A 25,651-nucleotide genomic window follows, 5' to 3' on the forward strand; every position below is an offset into this window, starting at 1 on the left:
ACTCTCAGCCTCTCTAACTGTGCTGTATTTTCTCAAGGCATAGATTGTCTTGTTTATCTCTCCATCCCAAAATGCATAATAAGCATGTCTGTCTGATTTTCACTTCAATTGATGTGGAAGGCTTTTGGTTCAGGAGATGACAATTTAAATTGGAAGAACAAGAAGCTATGGTTACTATTATGGCTTTGATTTGTCATGCTGTAATCCCAGCATGTGGTAAAATATTAAGCATGCACGGTGATATCAATGTTTCCAGTCTTAGAATACAAAATGGGCCATATGCATGTGTGTATAATTTTGCAAATTTATCTTAAGCTTTTTCTTTAACATCTTATAAGATAAAAATGGTTCTTTAAAGCAGAACATGAGCTGAGCAGTCTAGATTGACAGGATATTATTCCTGTGTCCATTATCACCCTGACATGAATTTGGGTCTGTTTTTGGAGATTCATTTCTTCAGCTGTTGAAGAAAGGTATTGCAGCAGAAATGATCTCCAAGCTACAACTCAGATTTATAACACCATGATTCCATTACATTCCACGTTTTAACTTACCATTCACATTCAGCATTTTGGTTTGTGTATCATGGATACATTCATGTCTACGAGGCATCCCTGATCACAGGGCTTTAGTGAGGAAGATTAATGGGCTGGTCACATGGAGTATGACAACCAGGACCCACCTACTAGTCCTTGGGAAAAAACAATCATCCCTCATTTCTCAAGGCGCTGACTAAAGAGACATTCAGGCTGGCCAAGCTGGGTGAGGAATGTTGCCCTTGAATGATACTGAGGGAAGCCTAATACTTCTATGTTGCAGTCAGTTCAGATTGCTGTAACAAAATGCAATGTCCAAAATCATGGTCCTGGCAGAGTCGGTTCCTGGTAAGAACTAAAGACAATTGGCTGCCTTCTCCTCATGTGCTCACAGGTAAAAGAAAATTCAAATTCTGTTCTCTCATACTCTGTTTATAAGGACACTCTTTCCATCTTGGGGGCCGACACTCATGTCCTTATTTAAACCCAATTGCCTCCCAAACATCCCGTTTCCAAACACCATTGAAATCCCATTGAGGACTAGAACTTGAACATTATGCATTTTGGTTCAAACATTTGCTTCATAATATTCGACTTTGGAATATTATGAAAAATCTGAGTCCCAGGGCTCTGCAATTAAGACAAATAATACTCAGGTTACTGAGGAAGTTTAATTGGAAGCCAAAGGCCAGGGTGGAGTTGCTGTGTCTTTCATATCATTGACAGTGAGGATGGCTTTAACAGAGAGATTCTCTAGCAGAGCTATACCCAACAATATGAGATTGATTACTTTGAGAGAGTGACCAGAGAGCCTAGAGGTCAGGTAGGTATGTGGCAGCAAGACTACTTCTCACACTCCACATTCATCTTTTCTTCATTAAACTAGACACTCAGCAAGAGAACAGCTCAACTCTCTAAGTGCAGCACCAGTGAACAAATCAAAAGGAAAATTGAACTTACTTTACTTATTTATTTATTTATTTTTAAATTTTTTTAAAGATTTATTTATTTATTTATACAAACACTGGGTACAGTCAGAAGCGCGATAGGGTGAGAGAATTCACCAGAGCCAGAGTGGGGAACAGAACAGGCAGATGGACCGAAATACACTGCTGAGGGGAGCAGAGGGCGCAGCAGGAGAGGTCTGTTGCGCCATGTGGGACCCTCGCTGGCAGCCGGGGATTGAACCGGCACTGCAGAGGCTGCGGACAGCTTCACAGCCCAGCGCTCAACTGCTGCACCACCAGGGGAGGCCCTGAACTTATTTTTGATTACCCTTTTAATCAAATGATTTTGTTTTTCTTCTGCTCAATTATTCATCTGTTTTGATAGTAGTTAAGGACAATTAATGAGAAAAGTTCATCAAGGTAATTTCAATTCTACTTCTAGCTCTGATTTTCTATATTTAAGTACAAATAGAATTTAATAGAAAAGAAGAGGAACAAAAAAGGAATGGTTGGGCTTCTGTTGGCATAATTAAATTTACTACAGTTGTGAAATTCTGTCTTCATAAGTGGAATATTGAGAAAGGTGAATTAAAATAAGGCTGTGTTTAAGAGAGGAAGCTAGTATACACAATATCTAACAGCTAATAATTCTTTACCTCTATATTCAGCAAAATGTACTCTTTAGAACATGACTTTTAAAGACTTTTGTTTTAAAAATGAAAGCTCTGATTTATGTCCCTGAAACATAAAAAGGCCTTACTTTGGAGGAGAAAAGCCTATAATAGAATAATATTTTATGCCTAGGACAAATATGTTTCTAAAACTTAAGAAAATAAACAGACTTCCAGGAGATTAAAGATTTAAGGAAAACTCACTTTCTCCCTGAGCAGTGCACTGTCACTCAATATTTATTCTTGGTCCAGTGTTTGACTTGATTTGTGATTCACCATTTGTCAAAGATTTTAGATGTTCTGCCTGGACACCCAGTAGTTGTTTCCGTTTTTTATAGTCAGCAAGTGAAATGTTATTTAAAGAACACATTTTGTTTTTAAATTTTACCCCGTGGTTTCTGCTCTACAAGGGTCATATTTCAGCCCAACTCCTTGGACGTCCAGGCCTGGAAACCTTTTAGCAGGCCCTGTTTCTGTTCCCATCTTCTGGAAAGTTGTCTCTGTGGACAGAGGTTTGGCATCTGCATACCTCCCTCACATATTATATATTACTTATGGAATCTGGAAAAACCTAATATGCTTTTTAGATGGAAAACATGGGGTGGATAAAAATTCCTGGATATCTGCATTTGGATGTTTAATATTTCTCCAGTTATGAAGCTAAAAGTTAGAAATTGAAATGTGAACTAGAAATCCCAAAAGAGGGCTAGAACCCAATGTATTTAAGTCATTTGTGAATTCACTGTGAAACTTCAGAACCTATCTTGAAACCTGTGCTATAGTGAATTTCAAAGTATGGTTTTGAATGATCAGATTATTTTTATGATCATCTCATTTCCAGTATCTTTTAGATATGCAATAGAGATATATATTTGCCATTTAGGTAAAAACCCAATTTATTATGCTCCCTTAGCTCTATTGTGGTAAAATATTGGATGTAAAACTCCCACAGTCTGGATCATGGTTGAATATGCTCTTAAGTGTGTGATAGATCCTGCCCAGTGTATTGCATGTATGGATTTGTGACCTGAGGGTAAGTCCTAAAAATGTCAATCATATCTATAAGTGGAAATGAAAATAGATTATACATTATTTCAAAAGTTAAATTCCATATTTTTTTTTAAAAGCCGGAATTCTATTTCTACTTCCTGTCTTTATTGAATTTTATTATTTAAAGTTTTTCTGGACTTCAAAATTCTTTACTTGAGAAAAGAATATAAAATTAAAGTGAGTTTTACTTTAGGGCAAAGAAAAAAAACATGCTGTAAACAGTTCTACATCATTTTGGTTTTTTTCTTCAGTAAATTACTCAAGGGTAATTTGAAATACTAAATCTCTCTCTTTGATTTGTTATTTTTATCACAAACATTGCTACAATAGAAGTTAGGGTGGCTACTAAAATGATGGAAGAAGAAAAAACTATTTTCATTCTAATTTTTACAAATGTGTATACATAGTGCATTTATGACAGAATATACACACTATTTTGTAAACATATTTTTGTTCAGATTCTGTTTTCTCAATTTATTTATGTATTCAGTCATTTTGTTTATTACTTGATTGATTAAGTTATCTTTAGTAATTCTGTCCACTTCCCTTCTTACATTTTCTGTTTTTGTTTTCTATCTCTAGCATTTTTAAAATAACAAAATTTTTGAAAATTGAAATCCTTTATATTCAAATTTGCTTTTGTTTACTTATTCTGTGTACTACTACCTTATTTCTACTGATACTTCTTGTATTTTTGAAACTTTTTGTTAAATTTTGATGCTATATTTTTCATAAAATTGATCACTCACAGATATTTTTGATAGAGTTCACATAAAATAATATTTTAAAATTTCTTGTCTTACATATAATTCAAAGATGTAAAATGGACACCAAAAATATAAAACAGGGGATCAAAAATTGTAAAGTATTAAAATGTGTTCACATTAAAATAGCTACCAACTCAAAACAAGACATGCACATGGAGGTGATATGTGAACTTCACAACAACTATAAAACAAACAAAAAAATTATAGTGAAAACGCAAAATAAATGAAAACAAAATGTAAACATACCACTAAAGAAAGCCATTAAGCCTAAAGGAAAGAGAGAAAGAGAAAAAAGAAATAGAGAGAAACCAGAGGACACAGAATGCAACCAGAAAACAATCAACAAAATTGTACATAGATATATTTCAATAATCACCTTAAGTTGAACAAAAGATGTGAATGCTGAGTACTGTTCTCATCTGACAAGATGGTGACAGAGGAGTTTCCTTGCTTCATTCCTGAGAGGATTATCTTATAGTTAACCAGAGGGATGCTACACCCAGAAAGGCCTGTGAGTTGCGGTAAAACTGAGAGACTCTTTCAATATCAGAGAACAACACAGATGGTGTGAAGAGGTTTCACTGAATAGGATTTGAGTAGAGAAAACCACCTAAAAGCTGTGGTCCAGGCAGGGGAAAAAGACAGCTGAGCTATTGGTTCACCCAAGGACCTTGTGCAAGGAAAGCTGAACAGTGTGGAGTGCACACCCTTGACAGGTGTGGAGGAGCTGGGGTATTCCCCCCAGGCCAGGTCATCAGTAAAAAAAAAAAAGAACAACGAAAGTGCTCTGGAATGCATTTCCTTTACCCATTGGAACTAGTATTGACCTTGTGAAGTACACTGATAGGACCCAGAGAAAAGGAATATTGGCAGTGGGACAAACATGAACCAGTCCTTCCTCTATACCCAGCCCATTCTCACCAGTGGTTGGACCACTCCAGGCCCCTTCTCCACCCTCTAATTCGTCAACTGCAGAAAAGCTCTCAGTACCTCTGGAAGCCTACAAAGGCCAAAAAACTAAAATCAAGTGCTGTGAAATCACAGCACCTTCTACAGGAGATATAAATAAATTTCATATCTCTAAGTTACTGCCATAGATTTTCTTTTTAAATAAAGAAATCTAAAGCAGCACAACGGGCAGGCAAAAATATATAGCACATGGCACCTTGAGACCTTAAGGGATTATGATAATACAAGGAGAGAATAACTCTCCACAACCACAAAGATGTAGAAGATTTTTTTTTTAAAGATTTTTTTATTTATGCACACAAGTACAGGCCAGAGGTGTGGGAGGTGAGAGGATTCACCAGAGACAGTGGGGAGCAGAACAGGCAGATCTACTGAAATACACTGCTGAGGGGAGCAGCGTGCGAGCCAAGAGAGGACTGCTGTGCCATGTGCTGCAGTGACTGCGGAAAGCTTCATAGGTTACGTCTTAACCCCTTGCGCCACCAGGAAGAGCTGACATGGAAGATTTTATCTCCCTATTAGAGAATTCAAAATTGCTGTAATAAAGAGAAAAGAATTGCAGAAAGGCAAGTCAAAGTGATACAAAAGAACTCAGAAAAGCTAGTCAAAGAGATACACAAAATTTAGAAAACTAATGGATGGCCTGAGAAGTAAAATTAATGAACAGAAAATGAAGTTGAAACTAATAAAATAAAAAAGATTCAGGGTACAAAGAGCTCAGTCAATGAGATTAAGAACTCAAGAGGAAGAACTAGAACTAGAATATATCAAATTGAGGATTGAATTAGTCACCTTGACACTAACCTGGAAAATAATAATGTATAGAGGAACTAGGTAGAAGAAGAAAGACAAATGCTAAATTAAAAAAAGAAAGAAAGAAAAAGTAGCACTTTGAGAACTATCTGCCTCCATTAGGAATGGAGACATAAAGATAATGGGTATCCCAGAAGGGAAAAAGTCTTCCAAAAAGAACATACTGCATTTCTGGCCTTGATACCCATATTTCTTATTTTCATTTAAATAATAAAAATAAATCAATTACACATGGACACCGAATAATGCAATAAATAGAAAAGCACCTGTTATTAAATACAAAAAATAAAACAAGTGTTATTGCTGTGATAAAAAAAATCCTCTCAAGGATCAAGGATTGTATTAGACCAAAATAAAAGAGCATGGTCAGTTCTGAAGTAGCTCATCGTAGGTCGCATAACTAGGCCCAAGGTTGAGCTGTGGGCCTCCTTCCTTAAGAGAAACTTTGCCCCTGGTGAAGCCCAAAGTTTCAAAAATGAGACCAGGAGCGTTTGTTTTCTGTGGATTTAATTAATGCAATACATGGTTGAAGGACTCGGTGATATAATTAGCAAGAACATGTTTTCTTTTTTGTTGTTGTTGAAAGTTAATTGTATTCAAATTTTTAAAGGCACAGAGGGCAGAGGAAGGGAGGACTCCTGCTCACCATATGAAACCACAAATAAAATAATTTAAAAATGTTTATTTTGCTCTAACTTATTGCTTTATTTATTTTGTAGTGTAAAAATCTGCCAATTGTAAGAAAACACTTATTGGAAGTATTTGTGAGGGGAGAAAATGTCTCACTGTAGTGTTGGCTAAGTGAAAAAAACTCAATGAAAAGTTAACTGAATGAGCAACATAAATCAAAAGTTGGGGCTACTGATGACAGATTCATCCTTTTAAAAATAAAAGTAAAACAATACAAATTGTATGATAATAATTTAAAAATTGAAATTATTTTTTGTTTTTATATACATTATTCCCAACTAATAGCTCCAAAATCAAATCCCATGTGAGCCTCTATGTCTTTGCTCTACCCTCTCTGCTCTAACACTTCCTACACCTGGGTCAGTGACTCAGTGAATCAGTTTATCAACAGTGTTCTGTCGTGACTGTGCATTCCCCAAACCTGGGAAGTTTGGTAAATATCCAGGCCTATTCCTCCACTGATTCCCATTAAAAAAAATCAGTTTGACAGGTGTGTCCTGGGAACTACTATTGCTCTCTAAGAAGAATCCTTCTATGAAGCTGCAATGGACAGTCACGGATTTATTGGGGAACACTAAAATTTAGGAAGGAATTAAATTCCTTCCAGAACAAGGAAAAAAGGATAGTGATGTAATTTTATAATTATTTTTAGGATCTAGTTATCAATACCATTATAATTTTGATCGGTACTATAATTAATTTAATTTTGTATTTTTGTACTGTGAAGGGATATTAGATTACATAAAATACGGCATTTTTATTTTTGTTTCCCTCAAAGAACTATCATGGAATAAATGTGAAAAAAATATGCTATTTATATATTTATAAATGTATTATTTTTATTCATACATTTATTATTTGTATATTCATATATGCTATTTATATATTTATAAATATATCAATTATATTAATATATAAATTATATTAAATATATTTTTTATATATTGTGTTAAGGGAATAGTATGCATAAAATGTCATTATAATACAGTTGTTGCCCAGTACAAGGAGTATAGGTGAGGATAAATAAATGCTACAGAAATAAAGGGGGCATTTCAATTGGATTTTTTTTAATTAATTGATTAGTTTTTTCACAATGTTTGCTTTCTTTTCTCAGTGTAGTCCCCATAGAATTTCCACCACCAATTCACCCATGCACCATCACCATAGTCCCTTGTGTTTTCTTACCCTCTCCCTGGTCTCTTTTCCTCCCCCTCCCCTGCAGAATGTCTCTGATTTGTAGTTGTCTTATTGTTGTTTGGTTTTGTTGTGTTTTATATTGTTACTATTTTTTTCCTTTGGCCCCTCATTTGGTTCCCCTATATTCCTCCTATAAGTGAAACCATCTGATATTTTTCTTTTCCTTCTGACTTATTTCACTGAGCACAATCCCTTCTAGCTCCATACAGTTGGATTTAAATGGTATAATTTTCTAAGTAGAAAAAGAAGGAATTGGGGAGAGGGTGAGTAGTAGCATTCCAGATGGAGAAAATAATGCAGTATTTTATCTACTTTACTAATGGGTAAATTGAGGCTTAGACTAATTAGATAGCTACCAAAACCTATTACTTGGCATCAGAGTCCATATTCCCTTTCTCCCTATTTAAAAAAAAAAAAAAATTGGCTTAGAGTTCTTTTCACTGTACTATGGCACTGGGACCCTCCCAGGTTTTAAGAAACTTTTTCTACTTGCCAACATTTTTAACCTTTACCTAAAATGTATTTTAGGTAAGCGGAAATAGATGACATTTTACAGAGATATATTGGTTTTGTTAAGATGAATAGTTTAAAAAAAGTTAATAATTAGTTAATGCTAATATTTGAAGAAAACAGAAGCTTTTGTTTAGAAATAGCTTGTAATTGAGAAGCTGCAATTTATGTTACTTAAAATTGTGCTTACACTAGAAAATATATAATGTACTTAAAATCTCAAGCAGACAAGTGGTTATTTAACTTTCTTTTTCTATATAACTTCTTATCTAGTCGTGTAAGATTAGCTAGGTCACTGGGCAAACTCAGAAAAATGTGGCCTAAAACTGATTTTAGTGCCAGGCTCTTTAATGAGTTTATTTACAATGAATAATGTTTTTGAATTTACTTTTTGATTTTTAAAAATGTGACCAGTGTTTTATTAGAGTGGATTTAACTCTTCGAAGAAACAAAAGTATCGACTTAACTTTAAGAAAGAGAAGTATGCAATAGAAATGATCACTGCTACAGAACTAGTTGTGGAATATTTGAAATGAAGTGTATACATTATGAATAAGTACATTGTGAATTTGTTAGCTGATTTTTTTGAGGGTATTTGAATTTAAATCACAGATTCATCACTCTATCTATATCAACCTTGGTGAGCATTAAAATTGCTAAGCCTGTCTCCTCATCCTTAATGAGATCTGTTTATGGTTATTTGGAGGATTCAGATTTGTGCCTGTAGTAAATGTTTAAGGAAGATCAGCTTTATGGTCCTGTTTTTATTCTTTGTTTTTGACTTCTGAGCCTCTGGAAGAAGGTTCTGGTGTCAGTTTCTATTACAACTTATGGTTTATGCAGGGGAACGATTCATTAACAATTCTTTTTCTGTGAACTACCAAATTGATATTGACAATCTGATTAGGAAGTATTGCTAATGCACCATATTTTAAATTTCTGTCTGCTCTGGGCATCAATGTCATGATCACCTACAGACATTTACTTGAAGCAATCCTTGAAAGCGATTTAACACTTGACTTTATAAATATAGCAGAACACATTCATTAAAAATGACTAATACAATTGAGATGAATAATTGTAAATTGGTTACTATAATGCCTTAAATATAATTATAAATAGTAGAACACATTTTAAAATGACATAATGGGTTTTGGATATAAATTTATAAATCATCTTCTTTAATAATGGATAAAACTCCTATTTCAATGTAGAGTTTTGCTTTACTTCTAGAATGGCTATGCCCTTGCTGCTCTTTGCTCTTCTGAGTTTCGATAATCCTCCGCTGTGTGTCTCACACAATTTTCCTCTTCCCTGGACATCTGATATAACTTGTTTATACTCATTCATTCACTAAATTTGCATTGAGTCCCTGTTACCTTTCAAGTTTTATCCAAGTATTGGGATACTTTGCAAAAAAAAAAAAAATAGCAAAGCTTTTGTATTCATAGGACATTCTAGGGCAGGAGAAAGAAAATGGCCATATATAGTTTCAGATAGGACTCAGTGCTCCATAGAGGAGCAAGTACTATAGAGTTGAAAGGAGAGCAGTGAGGTTGCTATTTTTCAATAGCATGTTTGGAGATCTCTCTGAGGATATTCTAGTTCACCAGAGACCTGCTAAAAAGTCTGCATGTTGAAGGCAAACTACAGAGAATTTTTATTCTCTATCTGTAATTGCCTTAAATTTCAAAGAATTCTCTTGAAATAGTAGACAAAACAATAGTTGCTTTTTAAAATATACTGTATAAAATTTTTATAGCAGTACTTACTACTGAATAGGAACTTCTTTCCTTATATTTGCTCCCAGTATTTTATTCGTGCCTTCTCTACTGTGTGTATCTTCATATTTTCTTTCTCCATCTCCTTTCTCCCTACCCTCTCCTTACCTTCTCATTTCTTTTACATTTCTATAGCTCTTAGAGTCTGGAAATCCATTGCTTATCTGTTATGACTCTTACTTAAAGGATTCACCAAAAATGAAGAAAGAAGTCTAAAAGTATTATGGAAAAGACTGAAATTTTTATTTAAGGAGCACCCAGTAGAGAAACAAATTTAATTACACATGACTATCTGATTGTAAATATTTTTACCAATCATTATTCAACATATTTTGTACTAAATGTAATTGGAATTTTACTCTTCAAACTCCTAGAAATATTTGGGGAAACTGAAAATAAAAGTAAAATTCTGTACAAATTCTTTCCTAAAGATCATCTATAGAAACTGTAGATTTTTGTTTTCCTACAACATAAATAAAATAGATTTTTTACCCATTATCACTATATTTATTTTTTTTAAATTAGCAATGAAAAAGTTTATATATCAGAAAAATTTTATTTTTGATATGACTCTACCATGCCCTGCCCTGTGTTTATTTGAATGCTAGATAACTACATGAAATATCAAAAATTCAGTCAGTAATTGAATAGCACCCAAGGTAGATAAGTGCTTACATTTATTACTTTTCTGACATTCACACATTTTGTTTCTATATTCGTTAAAAAAATCTTGCCTCCGCTTCAGAAGGGGCAATTTCACAGGATAACTTTCCCAGGGTTAGTTTAGGTAATAGCCTTCCCAAATTCTGGATTTTTAGGGTCTTTCTAGATATTGAAAACCAGGCTCTGGTCCTTGTAATATACAGTCACCCTGAAAAACAGCAACATGGATAGTATGTGTTGAAGACATAAGAGTGTTGTAAAAGATTGAGTCAGCCAACTGCTATTTTCCTAGAATTGTCCGCAGATAAAAAGATTCAGAGTTTCCATCAAAGAAGTATTTTAAATTTAGATGGTGAAACTTGTACGCAAAATCAAATTAGTTATGTTGATTCCCACCTTCTACAAATTAAGAGAAAGCTTTCTAGGTTTTCATACTACTTTCATGATCTACCAAAGGCACAAAACATATAATATTTAATTTTACTTATGGACTTTTCCATTTTCACAATGACACCAATTCTTTAGTCTAATACTTAAATGCCAAATCAGTCCTGAGTAATGGAATCCCTCGCTGATGTAAGAAATTGCTTAATTAGTTTGAGACAAATTACTCATATTTTCCATTACAATGTAACTTATAACAAAAGAGATGATGCATTTAATCCTTTTGTAAAACTCCTTGTTCATTAAGTAGATACGTATCTATTTCAATCTTGTCTAAAGATATGATTTTATTACAATCTTCTTACTGAGAATCTTAATTGATTTTCAGTCATTAAAGATTTAAAGTTTAAAACACCTGCTTTGTTATTTCTCTGGCCCTATATCATTTACTGACATGTCATAGTTTTAAAATAAAAGCTATGTATTTTTAATAATGATGATCATGGTTTAAAAAGAATTACTTATTTTTGTTCTAATTTTTTAGAAGCTATTTATATTTTGGAAAGCAATCTGCTACTTAACATAATAGAGTAAATATACCAAATACTTATAAGAAAAATCCTAATTCAGATAAGCCAATGTAAAAATTGTGCAGTTTAAAATGTAAGAAAATGGTGTTTCTGTTTAAGAACTTATAATAACTGGGTTAAATGGAGTTGACAAAGCCTCTGGAGACTATCTCTTATTTTTAATAAATATCCAAGATTGTCAGAATCAGTGAAAATTCCAAGTAATGCATATATATTCAAAAAATTTTCTTGCTTTCTGTCTTTACCTACCAAGTGAGAAACATGAAAATCTTTTTATAACCCTATATTATAACCCAGTTTCCTTCTTGATATTTAATACACATAAAATATGAAGCTCCACATCGCCAAGATTTCGTACACCCTCAGGGAAGTATATCTTTATCCAACAAAGTTTTTTTAGCTGTAATTTTCATACATTGTATAATGATTACTAATGACTATTGTATTGCCCCGAGTACTATGGGCTCTGTATTCATGACAGTTTTGCCATTCTCTAACGCTGTCTTGACAACCAGTTGATATTAAAATTTTTTGAATTAAGGAATTTAGAAGGTCTTATTGTTCTCTTTTATGATAATTATTAAAAATATCCATATATTTAATATAAGCATAAAGGGAACATTAGAAAGAGAGAACAGAAGTGAATGCAAATAGGAGCAATAATTTATAATTTGTAAGTCATTCTGTGACATTATGATAACTCCACTGCTATATTTTCTCCTTTTAATATTTCCAGTCTTGGTGTTATTTAGATATAATTTTTGTTTTCTATATACTTTGCAAATATTTTCTATTTACCCCATCCCACTGGCCTTATATCATAATCTCATCAGCAAGTATAATGTTCTGAGTGTTGATGGTACTTATGTCTGACTCCAGGAACAATGTAAATTAGAATGGGGTTTCTACAAGTTCTCCTTCCTAGAAAACAGTTATGAAATGGTTTCATTGGGTGAATTAGGAGCCAAGTCATTTTCTTCTAAAAGGAAAGCACTTTACAAGTTCTCAAACTCTGGGACCCAGTGAGAAAAATAGAAGTGTGAAGGTATAATCCTTCCCGGCAGGGTTTTGATACTGAGGTTTGAGTCACTCCAAGCTCTGCAAATCTGCAGGAATCCGTATTCTTTTCTTCTGGTTATGGGAGAATTAACTTTCTGTCACAACTACTGCTCTTCAGGCACAACGCTAAGTAGAATTAGCCATAATTTAGATCTCTATTAGGAGCTCTAAAGTTTCAAAACAATAATATACACTGGAAGTGCAGCACAGAAGAGGTACAAACAAAATGGTTTGGGAATTACCAGAAGGAAGAATTGGATGATTATGGAGATTAAAGCTATGGTAGTTGTGGTAGAGATATGAAAGCACAAAGAGAAAGGGGCCAACGGTATACTATGAGCAAAAACATCAAGCCTTCTATTTAGCTGGAGTGTATGTAATTAATAAAGTGCAAATATTTTAAGTATTTTCAACAATAAGGATGTTTATTGCATTAAATGCAAGTCATTCAATCATTATTTCAACTTCCAACCTTTCTACCCTGACTTTCTGATGTTGGAGCTGGTTGCTTGTTAAGTTTGACCAACAGGGGGTGTGAGACTCTAAGCCTGGAGGAGGAAGACAGTAAGTCCACCTCCACACTTGCTTTCTGGCTACTTGCCTTTTCTGTGAACGGCATCCCAGCAGTGTGTCCTTCTTCTTCCAGTGGCAATTCCTTTTGAAGTATTAACAGAATCCAGTTTGCAGTTTGTATAATACCTGAAGAATCAACCTCACCCTTCCTCCTTAGAAACGCCCGTGAACCACTCTGGATTCCTCGGGTTTCTGAGTTTAGGTCCTTGGGGCCCTGTCTGAGCTCAGATCAGCAGCAACAGCAGATCACTAGCAACCAAACAGATCTCCCCTTCACACCCAAGCCTCTGTTCAGGGGCTAAATCTCCAGCCTCTTCCTTTGTCCCTAGCCCAAGAGTTATTACCTACTTCCGAGCTGACGACCTTCATGATCTTCATGTTCTTTTTTTCCTTTACCCTCTCAGCATATCTAGTTAAAAACTTTGTACTAAGTTAGCAAATCTTTATTTAAATTCTCTCTGTTCATATAACTGTTACAGTTATTGTCTCCTGAGTAGATCCTGATTGATACAATGCATGAATTATATATAAACTACAATATTGGTGGGGACTCTTATATCAGATAATTCTATTGGAGTAATTGCTAGGAAATTCTTATTTATTTTTACAAAATATTAAAATACATATCAAGAGCCCCAACATATGTTCTATTAGTTTTTTTTACTCATTAAAATGTATATTGTACCTGTAATTTTTTTCTGTATCATTCTTCTGTTAGTTTTCCAGAGAAGACTGTTATATAAGAGTATAATATATTTCTGAATTAATCATTGTAGAGTGTCTTAAGATTTTTCACACATGATTCCTTCAGTCTCCTGCAGTTTCATTGCCATATGCCTTGACTGAAAGGTAGTTGAACCTTGGTGTCTATGTATATATGTATGTTAAACTGGCAACAGGGAAGATGGAGGAGAATGAATCACCCCTGTCACACTCCCCAACTCCATCAACTACTTCACAGGCCCTGAGGAGTGAGCAGATCTATTATGGGGACCATGAGACAGAGAAACTGTACATTTTGGGGAGTAAACTTCCTCTGGGCTAAAAATATGGAGTTTATTTTCCAAATAATATATTACATATTACATTGTAAATATATATATTAAGTGTATATATATATATATATATATATACACACACACACACATACATATGCGTGTGTATGTGTATGTTCTCATTTCAGTCATGGTTCATACCCTTATTATCTTTAGGAACCATAAATTAGAAAACATCTCTAAGTGTTTCTTTTTTTTTTTTTAATCTAATCAGAGTATACACTGTGTAATTACTGCATTATAGAATATGAGGCAAGAATGTAAAAAACTAGTAAGCAGAGATTATTGTATCTCTTCATTAGGGAAATTTTTAGTAAACTAAATGTTGCTAATTGAACACTATAGACATGCAGACAGCATGATTATGAAAGAATGGGTTTTACTTGCTTACAAATAATCTTCATTAGTAATATATTCAAATGTCTATAGTTAAAATTGAGTAAATAAAAGTTTTTTAATTGTCTAATACTTACTAATCAAGAATAATCCAAGTCAAACTTTATTATTTACATTAATCTTTGGAGTTATACCAAATTATCATTATGGCTTAAAATAACACACATTTCTCTGTGTTTCTGTAAGTCACAGTGTGATGGTCTGACTACAATAAAATCTAGATGTCAGCAGGTCGATGTTCCTTTTAGGAAACTTTTGGGGAGGCTTCCTTCTTTATCTGTTCCAGTGTCTAGAGGCTGCCTGCATTTCTTGGCTTGTGAACCCCTTTCTCCATCTGCAGAGCTAGTAGCACTGCACATCTTTGAGTCCGGTGCTTCTTATACTGTCACATCTTTCTGCTAACAGTCAAGAAAGATTCTCTGCTTTTGAAACATTGTGTGATTACACTGAGACTAATAGATAATCCAAAACAATCTTTCCATTTCAATGTTCTTAATATTAATCATATCTATAAAGTTCCCTTTGTTGTATAAAGTGATATATACTCACATATTGGGTGATTATGTGGACATCTTTGGAGGTCATCATTCTGCCTATTATACCTTTTAATTGATGTTTTACTTAGTTCCTATGTAGAAGTCCCATGTCTAAAGCAACAGATATACCAGTTCTGTGCAAAGACCCATTTGCTGCTAGGCCGCTTATTAATCCCGTGATTCTGAGCCTGGTATGAATGGATAAGGAGTGAGAAAGAAAATGGTTCAGATTTACTTGAAAGGATTTTTCAAACTGCAGACATATCATTCTCAGTAGGACCAAGAATTTGGTATCAAACTGTAACCCCATTATCTCTTCTTCCATTCTCCCACAGAACACTGCTTTCATAAACTTCTGCTTACTAATGGAAATTTTTTAATGGTCATCTGTTTATGGGTTAGAAAAAAGGGGTGAGAAATCTTGTTTCATTTCCCTGATACTATTAACTCTGGCTTGATTTTAAAAGAATAAAAGAAAATCTGAATTCAACTGGGAACTTGCTTGCTACATTTCAATCTTACAAAATGATCTGAATAAATATTTTCAAAGTTTGAAGTCTTATGACTGTTTACTAATGTGTTCTTTGTTCTGTTTAGTCTCCTTAGACAAGCCAAAAGCCCTGACATTTGTATTACTAAAAGCCCTTTCTTAAAGTTTACTAGCAATTTCCTTTAAATTTTTTAATTAAATGAAGTCAGAACAAGGGCAGGCATTTACAGATAATTGAGTTTATGAAATAATGGGAAAGTTATCTGAAAATAACTTACAAATGCGATAGGAATTCTAGAAGTGCTTGGATTTATATAATATGCTCATTGGTTTAGAAATAAAAGTGTAAGGGAAAAGTGGTTTTAAATTTAAAACTATTAAAAATATATCTTACTAAATAAGTTTCTTTTGTCAATCTGGAAAAAAGCTATATCATCTAATAAATTTTAGCTTGATATCTCTGAGAATGAAAATGTTAACTTTATGTTTAATAAAAGGGAAAAATCACTTGACAAACTGCCACAATCTTTCATGAAAAAAAATCCTCAATAAATTGGTTGTAAAGGAACATACCTAAACACAATAGAGTCCATGTATGACAAAACCTCAACTAGCAACATATTTAATGGTGAAAGGTTGAAAGTTTGACCTCTAAGATTAGGGAAAATATGAGGCTGCCTATTCTTACCACTCTTATTCAACATAATACTGGAAGTCCTGGCTGGAGCAATCAGATAAAGAAATAAAATTTATTCAAATCACATAAGAAGAAACAAAATTGTCTTTCTTTGCAAATGAAATGATTGTAAATATAGAAAATCCTAAGTACTCAATAAAAAAATGCTGTTGAATTAATGAATTCAGTGAAGTTGCAGGATATAAAGTCACATAAGTCACTGCATTTTTATACACCAAATACACCACAAAATACCTGAAAAAGAAGTGAAGAAAGCAATCTTAGTTACAGTGGCATCAACCAACAAAAACAAAAAAAAAATTAAAAAAAATTTTAAATTTTAAAGTGAAATATTTGTACTATGAAAATTACAAGACTTTAATGAAATTAACAAAGATATAACAAATGGAAATATATCCCATGTTCACAAATCAAAATAACATCATTAAAATGTCCATACTACTCAATGCCATCTATGAATGTGTAATTCCTTTCAAAATTCCAATGGTGTTCTTCATAGACATAGAAAACACATCCTAAAATTTGTGTGGAGTCACAAAAGACCCCGAATAGCAAAGTGATTCTGAGAAGTAACAAATTTGGATGCATCATAAGCTTGGATTTCAAACTGTAGTATACAACTATAATAAGCAACTCATTGTGGTACTAGCATAACAACGGACACATGGAACAACAGAATAAAATAGACAGTACCAAAAGTCATCATATAAAAATAGACACATAGACCAATGGAACAGAATAGAGATTCTATTAAGTAAACTCTTGCATGTAATCAAGTAATATTTAACAGGGGAGCCAGGAATAATCAGTTGGAGAAATTGAACCCCTATCTTATACCAGTCACAAAATTAGACACCTGTCTTCTGAGTATATATAAAAAGAAATTGTAAACAAATATATCTGCATTTCATGTTTAGTGCAGCATTATTAATAGCCAAGATATGGAAACAATCTAAGTGTCCATTGACAGATGATTGGACAAAAAGGTGTAAATATACCTATAATGGGACATTATTCAGCCATAAAAAAGAAGGAAATATTGCCTTTTGTGACAACAGTGTCTGCAATTCCTGGCTCACAGTTCCCAAAACTATAGAAATTTCCTAAATGTTGAGGGTAATAAAGATGTCTTTTGTTATGTGAATGATATGATTTTGGGAAGCATTTAAGGGGTGGGGCTGGTTGCCAGGAAAACTAACCCAGTGATGAAAAGGTTGGAGCTTTCAATTCCCCCTTCTCCCCCAAGTCACCTACAGGGAGGGACAATGGACTGGAGATTGAATTTAATCAACCATTCCTATGTAATGAAGCCTCGTCAAAACCCCAAAAGGGAAAGGTTTGGATTACTTCTGGTTCTATTTTGGCAGTTCCTGAATTATATCCTTTTGTAATATATCAGTAATCTAGTGAATAAATGCTTGCCTGTTTTCTATAAGCTGCTCTAACAAATTCATCAAACCTGGGAAGAGGGCTAGAGAACCTTGATTTATATAGACAGTTGGTCAGAAACACAGGTGTTAACCTGGGTCACAAGAATCTGAAGTCTCAGGAAGGAGTTGTGGGGGCTGCCAATTTGTGTCAGTTGGTCAAAAGTGCTGGTAAAACCTTGTCTGTGTCTGGCGTCTGATGTAGAGGGTGGTCTCAGAAAACTGAACTCTTTCCCAGTGGAATCTCTTCTTGTCACTGGGTAGATAGCATCAGAGTTGAGCTGAAATGAGTTGAGTTCTCAGATAACCTGCTGGTGTCCAACTTCACAATGTCCAAACATTGGTCTCCACATCGCCAATTAAAAAAAAAAATGACCCAGTAAATTCCAATCATATATCTCATCAAGAAAGGACTTGCAAGTTTTAGCAACCAAAAGAGTCCACCCAGAAATCATAACGTTGGCATTTAGAAGAAAATGCAAATTTGCTGCTGTTTTATCCCACTCCCTTTGGCAAAATACAGTTTATGTTCTTTAAAATAATTACTTTTGACAGCACTACTTGCAAATGGCATGTAGAAATTAACAGAAATGACACACAGACAGCATAGTTCACATAACTAAAATGACTGTGGGTTAATAGCAAACAACTATTAACAAGTTTTTTTTTTTTTTATTTTCAGCAACATTAAAGCAGCCAGATTTTTATGTTTTTCATTCTTTCATGTATCAGGAAATTTAAATCTCATTTCCCAGAAATCTTTGAGACAGTAAACCTGAAAGAGAATTATTTTGTGAAGGGAATTTAGTAACATCAAATATATGTATTTTGTATATATAATAGATTATATGAATGTATTTTATATGTATTATGAAAAATAGTGAAAAAAGATGAGTTTGAAAAGTGAATTTAAAGTCTGTATAAGGAGCCATTGTTATAAGATTTTAATGTAGTAGAATATACATTGCATATTATTTATCAGTTTAACCATTTTGTAAATGTACAATTCAGTGGCATTAAATATATTCACAGAATTATGTAATTACTTCTATATTCCTAAAACATTTTCATCATCACCATTCAAACCATTAAACTGTAACCCTTATCCCCCTTCATAGTTCCTGGGGCCTCTAGTTTACCTTTTGTTTCTATGCATTTGTCTATTCTAGGTACCTTTTAAATATGTAATCATGTATTTTTCCTCCTCTTCTGACTTATTTCACCAAACATATTCTCATGGTCTATACCAATATCCATATTGTAGCATATCTCAAAAAATTTATGGCTGAATAACATTTCTTCTGTGAGACATTATATTTATTCATCTGTTGATTTATGCATGGGTACAAGGGTTTTCACTATATTTTGGCTTTTAAATTCATATGTTGCTATGAATTTTGGTGTACAAATATCTGCTTGAGTCCTTTTTATTCTTTTGGATATTTCCTAAAAATGGAATTAACTTTATGCTTCATTTTTTGAAGAGCTGTCATATTGTTGTGTGCAGTGGTTGCATATTTTACTTTCCTATCAGTGATGCCCAGGGATTTCAGTTTTTTACATCCTCATCAAAGCTGTTATTTTCCATTGCTTAAAGTTATTGTCATCTTAATAGATATGAAGTGATATCTCATTGTAGTTTTGATTTGTTGATTACTAATGATGTTGAACATCTTTTCTTGTGCTTCTCATTTCCTTAAATTGTCTTTATTACACATATCACTACATTTATTGTCAAGTTTTTTGTTATTTGTCTCTACCCCCTAGATCATGTTTCATATGAGTAGGAACATAATGATGTTCTGTAATACTGATGAACACATAGTGAATATTGAGCCATTGCTCCTAGGGGAAAGGCAGGGTTAAGTTCCTATAAGCTCTCATCAAAATATTTTTGTCAACTAATCAATACTTAACCTTGTTTAGTGTATTTTCTATGACACTATATCATATATTATTGATTCATTAACATTGGATGCATGACCAAGAGCAATACTTGTCCAACATATGTACTGGGTTGTCAGAAAAGTTATGATGCATAGGAAAAATATGTCATGACTTTTCTGACAACCCAATATTTTCTTCTTAAGGCACACCACAACTTTTTAGCATTTAGAAATATTAGACAGCACTTCAGCAGCATGCTCAGGGGCTTTTAAAACAGCAGAATCACCCACAAAAGGCACAAAAGTATGAAAAATATGGCACTAAGTAAACTATAAAAAGGACATACTTGTTGACAGTAAGATATCTGAAACAGGTATAGACAGAACATTGCCTTCTTATACCTCAATTGGATAAGTGTTCAATGGATAATTCAAAATTTTTGCCCTTCTGTATGGTTCATGAGTGATTGTAAAAACACAGTGGTTATTGATTTGTGGGTTACAGAGAAATATCAGTAGGTAGGCAGATTGACATCAATATGAAAGGCGTCAATAATGAAGACTGACTGTAGTTAAGCTCTAAGGTCAGGATCTTTGATACCACTGATAAATGAAGACACTGGCAAATTGCTTAAGAAAAGCATGTAATTTGACAGTTATGCTTGATAACAAATATTATAGTATTTTCAGGTATTAAGAACTTATGTTTCCTATAAATTCTCTAGTCCCAGAATTCTTCAGTTTCTTCAGTAACTTTATTTTTTTTTTTCTGTTTTATTTTTTTATTTTTTTTTTAATTTTATTTTTATATTCCCCCATACAATTGCAAACGCCCCATTCTGACCCCAATCCTTCCCCTCCCGCCCCCCACCCCCCAAAAGTGTCTCTGGTTCATAGTTTTTTGTTGATTTTGATTTTCACTTTCTTATATTCATTTTCCTGGTCCCTTATTTAAGTTTTCTAGATTCCTGCTATGAGTGAGACCATCCGGTATTTTTCTTTTTCTTTTTGGCTTATTTCGCTGAGCATGATCCCTTCCAGCGCCATCCATGTTGCTGCAAATTGCATGTGTTTATCTTTTTTGAATGCTGAGTAATATTCCATGGTATATATGTACCACATCTTCTTGATCCAGTCATCTACTTTTGGGCATTTGGGTTGTTTCCAAAGCTTAGCTATTGTAAACAGTGCTGCTATAAACATAGGGGTGCAGGTGCTCTTTGGAATTGATGTTTCTGTGTCCTTTGGGTAAATACCTAGGAGTGGAATTGCTGGATCATATGGAAGCTCTATGTTTAGTAGGTCCAGAAATCTCCACACAGCTCTCCATAGTGGTTGGACCAGTTTGCACTCCCACCAACAGTGCAGAAGAGTTCCTTTTTCTCCACACCCTCGCCAACATTTGTTGTTGCTAGTTTTTTTAATATGTGCCATTCTCACTGGTGTGAGATGGTATCTCATGGTAGTTTTGATTTGCATTTCCCTGATTGCAAGTGATGTTGAACATTTTTTCATATGTCTGTTGGCCATTTGCATTTCCTCTTCAGAGAAGTTTCTTTTTAGCTCTTCTGCCCATTTTTTGACTGGATTATTTTCTTTGTTGTTGCTGAGTCTCATCAGCTCTTTGCAGATTTTTGTGATCAGTCCTTTATCATTAGTGTTGGGTGCAAAAATGTTCTCCCAGTTGGTGGGGTTTCTCTTTGTTTTTGTTATTGTCTCTTTTGCTGTGCAGAAGCTCTTTAATTTGATGTAGTCCCAGCTGTTTATCTTCGCCTTCACTATCACTGCTTTGGGTGATGTGTCTGTAAAGATGTCTTTGATGTGCAAATCCCGTAGTGTTTTGCCTATATTTCCTTCTATGTATTTTATGGTTTCAGGTCTTATGTCTAGTTCTTTAATCCATTTTGAGTTGATTTTTGTGTATGGTGTGAGGTAGTGGTCAAGCTTCATTCTTTTGCATGTAGCGACCCAGTTTTCCCAGCACCATTTATTGAACAAACTTTCTTTGCTCCAATGCATAGTCTTTGCTCCTTTGTCAAAGATTAGTTGACCATAAATCTGTGGGTTTATTTCTGGATTTTCTATTCGATTCCATTGGTCTGTATGTCTGTTCTTGTTCCAATACCATGCAGTTTTGATGATTATGGCTTTGTAGTATAGTTTGAAGTCTGGGAGTTTGATGCCTCCATTTCCTTCTTTTTTTTTCAGTAGAGCTTTGGCTATTCGGGGTTTTTGGTGATTCCATATGAATTTCATCAATAATTGTTCTATTTCTTTGAAGAATGCCATTGAGATTTTGATTGGAATAGCATTGAATCTGTATATTGCTTTTGGTAGGATGGCCATTTTAATAATGTTTATTCTTCCAATCCATGAGCAGGGGATGTCTTTCCATTTCTTTGTGTCTTCTTCTATTTCTTTTAACAGTGTTTTATAGTTTTCTTTGTATAGGTCCTTTACCTCTTTTGTTAGATTTATTCCCAAATATTTGATTTTTTTTGTTTCAATAATAAAAGGGGTGGTTTTTTTGATTTCTTCTTCTTCAGATTTATTGTTTGTGTATAGGAAGGCTACCTTCAGTAACTTTAAATGGACGAGTTCAAGGATCAATGAGCAAAGTGGGCTGCCATTCTATGCTCTTGTGTGTGAAGGAAGATATTCCTAAGAATTAGTGTTGGGGGGAATTTCTTGGTTACTATTGATTTCAACTATGTACTTGTTATTAGTCAATGTCAAGAAGGTGTTTGTAAAGACAGATTAATTTCATTTAAAATAAGAATAAAATGATTTAGAAATAACAAATAAAATGTAAATAAAAAAAGAACAAGTTTCTAGGAAGAAATTTCGAAGACCAATGATATGACTAAGGTTATAACTAAAGAGACAAAGGTCACAATTTTTGATTATAGAAATTAATAAAAAGAGTCTCTGTTTGCTAATGAGGAGAGAACTAGAGAACTTGGTATTCAATGGTAAATGTCCTAACTTTTGTTTCTCTTTTTTTGTGTGTTAGATTCAATTGGTACAACATGTCATTTGTAGGAAACACCAATGCATTTGACTAAAAATAGGTCTCTAAAAATGCTTTTTCTTCAATATAAACTTAAAATGAGCTCATTAGAAAACAGAAATTGATGTCCATTGGCAGAATTTTACCTGCATCCCTTAGAGTAAAATGCTAATTTTATTATTTATTTATTATTGTTATTTTTAGATTTATTTTTATTTATACAAGAGCTGAGGTACAGGCCAGAGTTGCAGGGTGGTGAGAGGATTCAACAGGGACAGAGCGGGGAGCAGAACAGGCAGACAGACTAAAAGCACTGCTGAGGGGAGCAGCGGTCTAGACAGGAGAGGTCGGCCTTGCCATGTGGGATTCTCCCTGGCTGGCAGGGAATCGAACCCGTGCTGCGGAGGCTGCAGACAGCTTCACAGCACTGCTCTCAAAACACTGCACCACCGGGGAGGCCCAAATGCTAATTTTAAATTATTTGTGAATTTTGCAAAAATGAGTCTGCTTGGAAGAAATCCCTAAAAGGACAAGTAAAAGGCATCAGATACTATTTGTCCAATATAGACCAAACCACTTCGCTTCATCTGAAATGTAAGGGAGGAAATAATATTAGAGTTTACTGAGTAATTACAAAATAATTACATAGATGCCATTGTTATTCCCGTTTACCGATAGAGATACACAAGAGCACTAAAAATTATTTTGTCATTTCTTATTACTAAGAGTGGCAGGTTTGGCACAATAGGCCAGAGTGTCTGATTCCAGAACCCAAAGATAATGCCACCTCCACCTAATGTGAAATGCTGTTTCTGTGAATAAAAGAAAAATGAATATGGAAATATTTTTTAAATGATGAAGTACTACACAAAAGTTGGAAAACATGATGACAATTGGGGACCTATTGATCTTGAGGACGGAAAAGTCCAGAGTTGTATAAGATCATGTAATCAAGACCTAATCTAGTCTTAGATGTGGCATTCAAATTGAGACCTGAAAGATGAATATTGACAAGCCAGGGAGAGCGTATACTTGTTTTGTTTTGTTTTGTTTTTGTCTTAAATGAAAGCATTTATTTATAATAAAACATTTCTTAAAACACCACACATTTATACCAAATCCTGAGAGTAGAGTATGAATGGATACAAGTTTATTCTTCCTTATTGAACAGCAACTGGGAAAACTGTTCTTTGAATAAATACTTCACAATTTGAAAATACTTCAAGCAAATAAATATGATCAGCTGGTATATCTACTTGTGTAAGGTATTGCTATTGAGAGAAAAAAGAACCACATAAATGATCTAAATCAAAACATCTAAGTGTAATTGCAACTTACATCTAAGTGTAATTGCAACTTTTTTCCTAGAAATGTTCAGAGATCATTTCAATAACTTTAAGAACACAGGTAGATATAATTCTTGAGATGGTGATTTATTTTATATATGGATGTATGTTATTTCTGACAAAGCAAAGTGCTTGTGAAAATATCTTGGGGTAGGGAGGAACTGAAAGGAAGTTAGTGTGACTGGATTTTAGTGTGTAAGTCCCTGCTATTAGCTACAAAGAAGTAAAGTTTTTAACTACAGATATTTTTATTTATTCATATGTTGATATATTCAATATTTGCTACAGCAAAGCACTAACACATAGTCTTTTTGTCATCAAACATTGTTATTAGTTGTTTTTCATGTTAGAAATAGGCACACTCAGTGACTTGGTGCATTATTTCAAAACAAGCACAAGAGACGGTCTGTACACTCTAAGATTACAATGGTTTTGGACTCAAATTCCAATGAAAAGAACTGGATGATGTTTGAGTCTAAGAGAAAGTTTATTTAATACATTCAGTTTAGAACTGACTAGATTGTCACATTTAACCTTTTCACGGGGTCTATGTTTCTCAAATTGTGGTACTTACATTTCTTGGGTAAGTGGAATTATATCCAGGATACACAAAAATTTAGGAAAACTAGTTCTGAATTTTTTACACTTAAAATGTTACATTAACTTTGTTTAGAAGTAAAATCAACAAGGTTCAACTAGTTTCTTTGACCAATCTCACATTTATTTGTAAATACATAACAAATAAATTTCGTATTCAATAAGTAATTAGATTTACTATTTTGTTAGTGGGGAGCCTTACAATTTTAGCCCAGAGGTCATTTTGCTTGCATGTTTGCATTGTCAATCTATCTACCATTGCTTTAAGAAAAGATCATTCCTAAAGCATCAGAACTGCCTGAAAGCAGCTTGCCCACAAAAGCAGATAATAGCTCTGTGCTTGAGGTCAGGGTAGATAATACAGCCTTGTTACTGAAAAACAAGTTTGTCACTCAATAAATCAACAATTTTTTTATTACATGCATACATATTTTCTCCTACAAATTAGATTAAATTCCAGCTAGAATTTTCTTCACCAGCGTATTTATAAGCAAACAGTGCTGGGAGTTTCCTGATGAGATAAAAATAAAATTCTGAGGACTTTCTGTATGTGATTTTTGTGTTGTTGTTCACTGATAGCTTTAAGATGTAGTTTCACAAATTTATGGTTTCAATTGGGAATGTGGCTCAGTAGCTAAAAACAGGAAGTTTGTACATAATTTTAAAATCAGTAAAATATGCAACTGAGGATCTACTCAATCACAGACTGCTGTGGCAAGCATAGAATGCTCTGATGATGAACTTCCCAAAGTGAAGCTGAAGGTTGTTCTACTACATCCTTAAGTGATAAAAATTGGTGGAAAGCAGCAAAAGCCAATGTAAAGATAAAAGATACATGCAACTATTTGATTGTTTATATTGTGCTACTTTAGAGATACCATTATGTCTTAATTTTGATATCTTCCTTGAAGAAACACAATATATGAAACCTTCCCTCTTTCAAATGACACAACAGAACAATCCATGCATATTTGAAGGGAATTCACTAGACATTAAAAAAAGGTAGTGTTG

This window comes from Talpa occidentalis, unplaced genomic scaffold (genome assembly GCF_014898055.3).
Source record: "Talpa occidentalis isolate TD23 unplaced genomic scaffold, MPIMG_talOcc4v2.1 talOcc4.2, whole genome shotgun sequence".
NCBI classification, from domain to species: Eukaryota; Metazoa; Chordata; class Mammalia; order Eulipotyphla; family Talpidae; genus Talpa; species Talpa occidentalis.